General features: G+C 48.3%; 1 pseudogene; it reads right to left on the bottom strand.

The window, feature by feature from the left end:
* Positions 1–4,099: 4,099 nt before the first annotated feature.
* LOC102426935 lies at positions 4,100–6,887 on the bottom strand (annotated as a pseudogene).
* Between the last annotated feature and the right edge of the window lie 260 nt (positions 6,888–7,147).

The following is a 7,147-nucleotide window of genomic DNA, read 5'->3' on the forward strand; positions in this document are numbered from 1 at the left end:
GGCTGTTCCGCCCTGACCAGCCTAACACCTCTGGCCAAGGCATTAGGCCTGGGCCGGGGACCCCCAGCTCCAGGCAATTGCAGGCTCCGCCCCTACCCAGGCCTAACGCCTCTGGCCAAGGCCTTAGGCCTGGGCAGGGGACCCCCAGCTGCCCAGGATCGCTGATTCCGCCCCTGCTCCCTGCGATGGCTGGTTCCGCCCCTGCCCAGGCCTAACGCCTCTGGCCAAGGCATTAGGTCTGTGTAGGGGACCCCCAGCTCCCCACGATTGCAGGCTCCACCCCTGCCCAGGCCTAACGTCTTTGGCCAAGGCTTTAGGCCTGGGCAAGGGATCCCTAGCTCCCCGGACTGCCGGCTCCGTCCCTGCCCAGCTCCCATTGCTGGCTCCACCCCTGCTTCCCGCTATCACTGGCCGGGGCGGCAAAGGCGCCTGGTTCTCTGATCACAGCTGTGGGGCAGGGCAAAGGCGCCTTTGCCCTGCCCCCGGCTCTTAGCTCCCCCCTGGGTTTCCGATCACCGTCAGTGGCAGGGGGTTTCTTCCGTCCTTTCCCTTTCGCCTCCCAGCATTGTGCCTACATATGCAAATTAGCCGCCATCTTTGTTGGCAGTTAACCGCCATCTTGGCTGGCAGTTAATTTGCATATTGCCCTGATTAGCCAATGGGAAGGGTAGCGGTCGTACGCTAATTACCATGTTTCTCTTTTATTAGATAGGATGATGCATCACATTTATCTAATTGTATATGTTGAACCATCTTACTTCCCAGGGATAAATACCACTTGATCATGGTGCTATGATCCTTTTAATGTGATACTGAATTTGGCTTGCTAATATTTTGTTTAGAGTTTTTGCATTTATCTTCATCAGGGATATTGGCCTGTATTTTCTTCTCTTGTGGTGTCCTTATCTGGCTTTGATATCACGGTAACACTGGCCTTATAAAGTGTTTCCTCCCCTTTGATATTTTGAAAGAGTTTGAATATTGGCATTAATTCTTCAAATGTTTTGTAAAATTGACCAGTGAAGCTGTCTGGTCCTGAGCTTTGCTTTGTTGGGAGGTTTTTTATTACTGATTAAATCTTACTTGTTATAGGTCTGTCCATATTTTCTATTTCTGATTTAGTTTTTGTAAGTTTATGTTTCTAGGGATTTATCCTTTTCTTCTAGGTCGTTGATGTTAGTTGTTCATAGTAATTTATTATATACTAGAGTCCTGGTGCACGAAATTCATGCACGGAACGGGGGTCCCTCAGCCCGGCCTGCACCCTCTTGCAATCCAGGACCCCTTGAGGGATGTCCAACTGCCTCTCACAATCCGGGACCACTGGCTCCTAACCGCTCACCTGCCTGCCTGCCTGCCTGATTGTCCCTAACCCCTCTGCCTACCTGCCTGATCGCCCCTAACCACCTTTGCCTGCCTGATTGCCCCTAACCACCTCTGCCTGCCTGCCTGATCGCCCCTAACTGCTCCCCTACCAGCCTGATCACCCCTAACTGCTCCCCTGCTGGCCTGATCGCCCCTAACCACCTCTGCCTCACCCCACCACCAGGACCCAGGATTCCCTCCTCCAGCTGGTCACAGGCACCTGAGACCTGAGTTTCCCTCCCTCTGGCCAGCCACAGGCACCCAGGACCCAGGCCGGCTTCACCCGGGCCAGCCGCAGCCACAGCGGCAGGGAACTATGGGTGGGCAGCTTTGCCTGGGCTGCAGCCACAGGCGCCTGGGACCACTTGTCCCTCTCCCAGGCCACAGGAACAGCCAATGGCGCCCAGGATAGCGGGGCAGAAGGCTTGTCCCTCTCCTGGGCTGCAGGTGCAACACAGCCGCTGGCGCCTGGGACCGCGGGGCGGGTGGCATGTCCCTCTCCTGGGCCACAGGCGTAGCTGCTGGCACCCAGAACTGCTGGGACTGCGGGGCATGCGGCTTGTCCCTCTCCCAGGGCGCAGGCGCAGGCGCAGCCACTGGCATCTGGGACTGCGGGGCAGGTGGCTTGTTCCTCTCCTGGGCTGCAGCCTGGCTGGGTCCCATTCCTCTTTTCCTAGTGTTGAGTGTCTGAGCCGTTACAGTGTGACAGCATGAGGGTGTGATGACCATTTGCATATTAGCTCTTTATAATATAGGATTTTTTCCATTTTTTTATTTTTTTTTTTAGAGAGAGAGTGGAATGGAGAGAGAGGAGAGAGAGAGAGAGAAACAGATGTGAGAGAGACACATTGATTGCTTGCCTCCTGATTGCACCCCCACTGGGCCAGGGATCAAATCTGCAACCGAGATAGATGCCCTTGACCAGAAATCAAACCCATAGACTGATACTCTAACCAGTGAGCCAAACTAGCCAGGGCTGATGGATTTTTTTTACCTTGTCAAGTGATGAAAAATGAGATTCAATGTGTATACTGTTGGTTACAATTAATATAACAACTTGAAAAAATCATGAGACAGAAGCATAAATATAATATGAAAAACAAGATTTTAAAATTGTATTATAGGAATATTAACTATAAGTGGTAAAGAACCCAGGCCGTTGCTCAGTGGTTAGAGCATCAGCCCTCAGTCTGAAGAGTCATGAATATTCCTTGTCAAGGGCTCAACCTAGGTTGCAGGCTCGATCCTGGGCCCTGGACAGTTTGGCTCAGTGGATAGAGCATCAGCCTGCGGACTCAAGGGTCCCAGGTTTGATTCCGGTCAATGGCACATGCCGGGTTGTGGGCTCAGTCCTCAGTAGGGGACATGCAGGAGGCAGCTGATCAATGATTCCCTCTCATCCTTGATGTTTCTATCTCTCTCTTTGTTTCCCTTCCTCTCTGAGATCAATAAAAATACATTTTAAAAATATCCTGCCCTAACCGGTTTGGCTCAGTGGATAGAGCATCAGCCTGCAGACTCAAGGGTCCCAGGTTCGATTCCGGTCAAGGGCATGTACCTTGGTTGCAGGCACATCCCCAGTAGGGGGTGTGCAGGAGGCAGCTGATCGATGTCTCTCTCTCATCGATGTTTCCAACTCTCTATTCCTCTCCTTTCCTCTCTGTAAAAAATCAATAAAATATATTTAAAAATAAATCAATCAATAAATAAAATTATCCTATATAACAAAACCCTAATATGCAAATTAACCAAACAGTGGAATGACCGGTCACTATGACGCGCACTGACCACCAGGGGCAGACACTCAACGCAGAAGCTGCCCCCTGGTGGTCAGTGCGCTCCCACAGAGGGAGTGCCGCTCAGCCAGAAGCCGGGCTCATGGCTGTTGAGTGCAGCAGCAGTAAGGAGCCTGGGGGTCCTGGACTGCGAGAGTGCAAGCCAGGCTGAGGAACCCCCCTCCCCCAGTGCACAAAATTTTGTGCACCGGGCCTATAGTATATATATGTATATGGAGTCCTAGCCAATTTGGCTCAGGGGTTAGAGCATCAGCCCTCAGACTGAAGGGTCATGGGTTTGATTCTGGTCAAGGTCATGTACCTCGGTTGCAGGCTTGATCCCTAGCCCTAATTGGGCTGCATGCTGAAGGCAACCAATCAATGTGTCTCTCTCACATGGATGTCTCTTTCTCTCTGACTCTCCCCTTCCCTTCCACTCTCTCTAAAAAATCAATGGAGCCCTAGCTGATTTGGCTCAGTGGATAGAGCGTCGGCCTGAGGACTGAAGGGTCCCAGGTTTGATTCCAGTCAAGGCACATACCTCATTTGCAGGCTCAATCCCTGGCCTGGTTGGCATGAGTGAGGGAGGCAACCAATCAATGTCTCTCTCTCACATGTATGTTTCTCTCTGTGTGTCTCTCCCCCTCCCTTCCACTCTCTCTAAAAATCAATGGAAAAATATCCTTGGGTAAATATTAACAACAAAAATCAATGGGGAAAAAATATCCTCAGGTGAGGACTAAAAAAAATAAGTGAAAAAGATACATTAAAACTAGCAGTGTGTTACACTAGTTCAAAACAGAACTCATAAGGCAGAAGAAAATGGATTTGAGTTAAAGAAAATGGTCTGTTTTTAGGAACAGCGTCCAGACAGACCCACCACAAGGAAATGCCGACAGTAACTATGTGGTCCCCTCTGGTTACTCAGTGAAGTGTCAAAGGAGGGGCTGGTTAGCACCTTAAGCTTTCTCCACCAGCACAGTCCAGGCCTCAGGAGCCATGAAACCTTCAGGAGATTTCTGGCCATCTCGAGCAAGGTTGCACATTCATGTTCCTGAAATAAATTCAAAGTCTTCATGGTGTTCAGAGTCATGTTAGTCCATACACTTCTGTTTTTTGTTGTAAGCTGCAACTCAGAAGGGAACTATTTTGCCCTAGCCAATTTGGCTCAGTGGATAGAGTGTTGGCCTGCGGACTGAAGAGTCCCAGGTTCAAATCTGGTCAAGAGCACATGCCCAGGTTGTGGGCTTGATTCCCAGTAGGGGGCGTGCAGGAGGCAGCCGATCAATGATTCTCTCTCATCAATGTTTCTATCTCTCTCTCCCTCTCCCTTCCTCTCTGAAATCAATAAAAATATACTTTTTTTTTAAAAAAAGGGGGGGAACTATTTCCAAAGTAATTAGGCCAGGGGACATCGCTAACACTTAGGCGCTGTGAGTTGGCTAGTGCAGGTCCTTCCCTATTTCTGGATGAAGCATGCCAGCGGGGTTCCCTCCAGCAATGTAGAAATTGGCTCCTGCCACCACCCACGCTCTGCGGTGCCACTGGACCTCAGTGGGTCCAGCAGGCATCATGGGAGATGGGAAGATGGCCACCTCCATTGTTTCGGGATTCAGGACGCCTTCCCCCAGCACTGCAGCATGCTGCTTCATTTGCCACATCAAAGGAACATCGTCATCCTTCGTATGGTAGCCCCTCTCTAGAAGTTGTTTATGGGCGTCCTGCATTAATAAAGCATGTCCATTGTGCACTGGGTTACATAATTAAAATGCAAAGACAGCATCAGTGTTCATATCTTTACACTTCTGCTTTAGCTCAGTAGGAATAAAACAATATTGATCAAGACCATCATTCCACAAAATATACAGGCCTTATAACATAGAAACCCACACCTGAAACCTATATGCTCATGTTGACCAATGTCACCCCAATAAATTTAATAAATTACAAAAAAAAGACCATCACTCCAATAAATTCAGTCCAAGACTTGAAGATCTCCTCCAATCAGCCACTCTCCTTGTCCCATAACCATCTTGATGTAGGGGTGGTTCTTGCATGTCACTCATCACTGTCAGGCTCCTCCTCCCTGTGCTCAAAAAATTCTGGATTGTGGAGAATAGCCACACAGCAGCCCTCATATGTCAGAGCAAATGCCATACAGCCACACACCCTATTCATCTTCATAAGTAGCTGATAGAATTATAGGCACTGACAAGTTAATGATACCTCCATCAAGAAGACAATCAAAATGAAGACACTGCAAGTACTCCTGCTCTCTCATACAGCCATTCAGTGGGGTGGCCCAACCTTCTGCCAAAACCTGCACCCATTGCACATCCATGTTGTTAATTTTCAGTGCTGGTAATGTTTCTGCATCTGTTTTTGCCAAGTGAACTTTATTTTCTGGCACATACAGTTATTTAACTTCATAAGAGGCATCTACAGGTACAATATCCTGTTCCTGCAGAAGGTCCACCTTGCTGGACACAGTCATTTACGTCACAGGAGTCTGTTTTCAGCACCAATTCAGGGGCCTCTGGTTTTTCATATTCAGAATCAATCCCAGTGAAACCTTTAATTTCTCCAGCCCGTGCTTTTTTATAGAGTCCTTTGACATCCCTCTGTTCACAACCATTCAGATACTTCAGAGAAAGGTAAACGTGCACCCCCGTGAATCTGCCTTGCATTGTTGCCATCCTGAGTATAAGGCAATATGAAACTCGTGATGCGTACTAAGCCTGCATCTTCAGTTTAGCAACTTCTGCAATGCGCCGAACATTTTCTTCTCGGTCTTCAGGACTGCAGCCAAGATTTTTACTGAGACCTTGACAATTGTTGTCACAAAGCGTAGCATGAAATACCAGGGCAAACAAAATACTCCTCCAAAGCCATAATCACTGTGGTCTTTCCTGTTCCAGGTAAGCTTGTGAGCCAAACTGGGCAACCATGTAAGCCACCTCTGGTCCCCATCACCCGACCTCTCTTGTTCCTGCTGACATCATGAGCTTGATAGGTGACATTGGTTGCTCTCTGCATCCCCCAGTTCTGCACATTGTTGCTCAGCTTGGCTTTCTTGCACAGGCTCCCAGGTACCTCCATGGCTGCAGAGCATGCGTGGGTGCCAGGGTTCTCCATCTGTGTATTCTTTATCTTTGAAATTCAAAATGTCATCCAGGTATTGGACAATTTTTGTTAACTTTGCTTTCACCAAAACAGGACCTTTTTACCTGATGATCAACATTTTTCTTCAACTCAAAAACCTCTATTTACTTCTCTAAATAATGCTTTTCTTCTGTTTGTTTTATAATTTTCTTTTAGACGTGCCATAATTCACATATTGGATGCCCATCCTCCGCTGTTTTTTGGAGGCTACAAGAACAAAATAGTTCAGAAATCCAGGTTTGTCTGAAGGCAACTGTATGTGGAGATTGTGAGGTGGGAAAGAACTTTGAGTACTCAAGAAACAAGAAAAAAAGACTCTTTTGATGGGCGTATAGAGGGGTGAATGATGAGATCAGGTGGGGGGCCTTATAGGCCACAGTAAATTAGTTTTTAAATATGAAGAAAAGCCATTGTTTTTAATGAGGGCAGAGACAGGACATGACTTACATTTCAATGTCAAGGTCACTTTTCAAGCCCAATATGTGAATGCAGGGAAAGAATGAAAATGGAGAGACCTGCTTGGAGGCTATTACAGTTGGCTGGTAAGAGATACCTATGGCCTAGACCAGTGGTTGCAAACTGCGGCTCGGCAAACCACGGCTCAAGAGCCACATGCGGTTCTTTGGCCCCTTCAGTGTGGCTCTTCCACAAAATACTGGCTCTTCCACAAAATACCAACTTGTGCGCATGGGCCACGAAGTTTTAATCGCACTGTAGGTGCGCACCCGCACGTGGTATTTTGTGGAAGAGCCACACTGAAGGGGCCAAAGAGCCGCGGTTTGCCGACCGCGGTTTGCCTAGACTAAGATGATAGTGCAGAGGTCAGAAGATGGGAAATTCAAGTT

The sequence above is a fragment of the Myotis lucifugus genome, unplaced genomic scaffold (assembly GCF_000147115.1).
Source record: "Myotis lucifugus unplaced genomic scaffold, Myoluc2.0 scaffold_164, whole genome shotgun sequence".
In the NCBI taxonomy this organism is placed as follows: Eukaryota; Metazoa; Chordata; class Mammalia; order Chiroptera; family Vespertilionidae; genus Myotis; species Myotis lucifugus.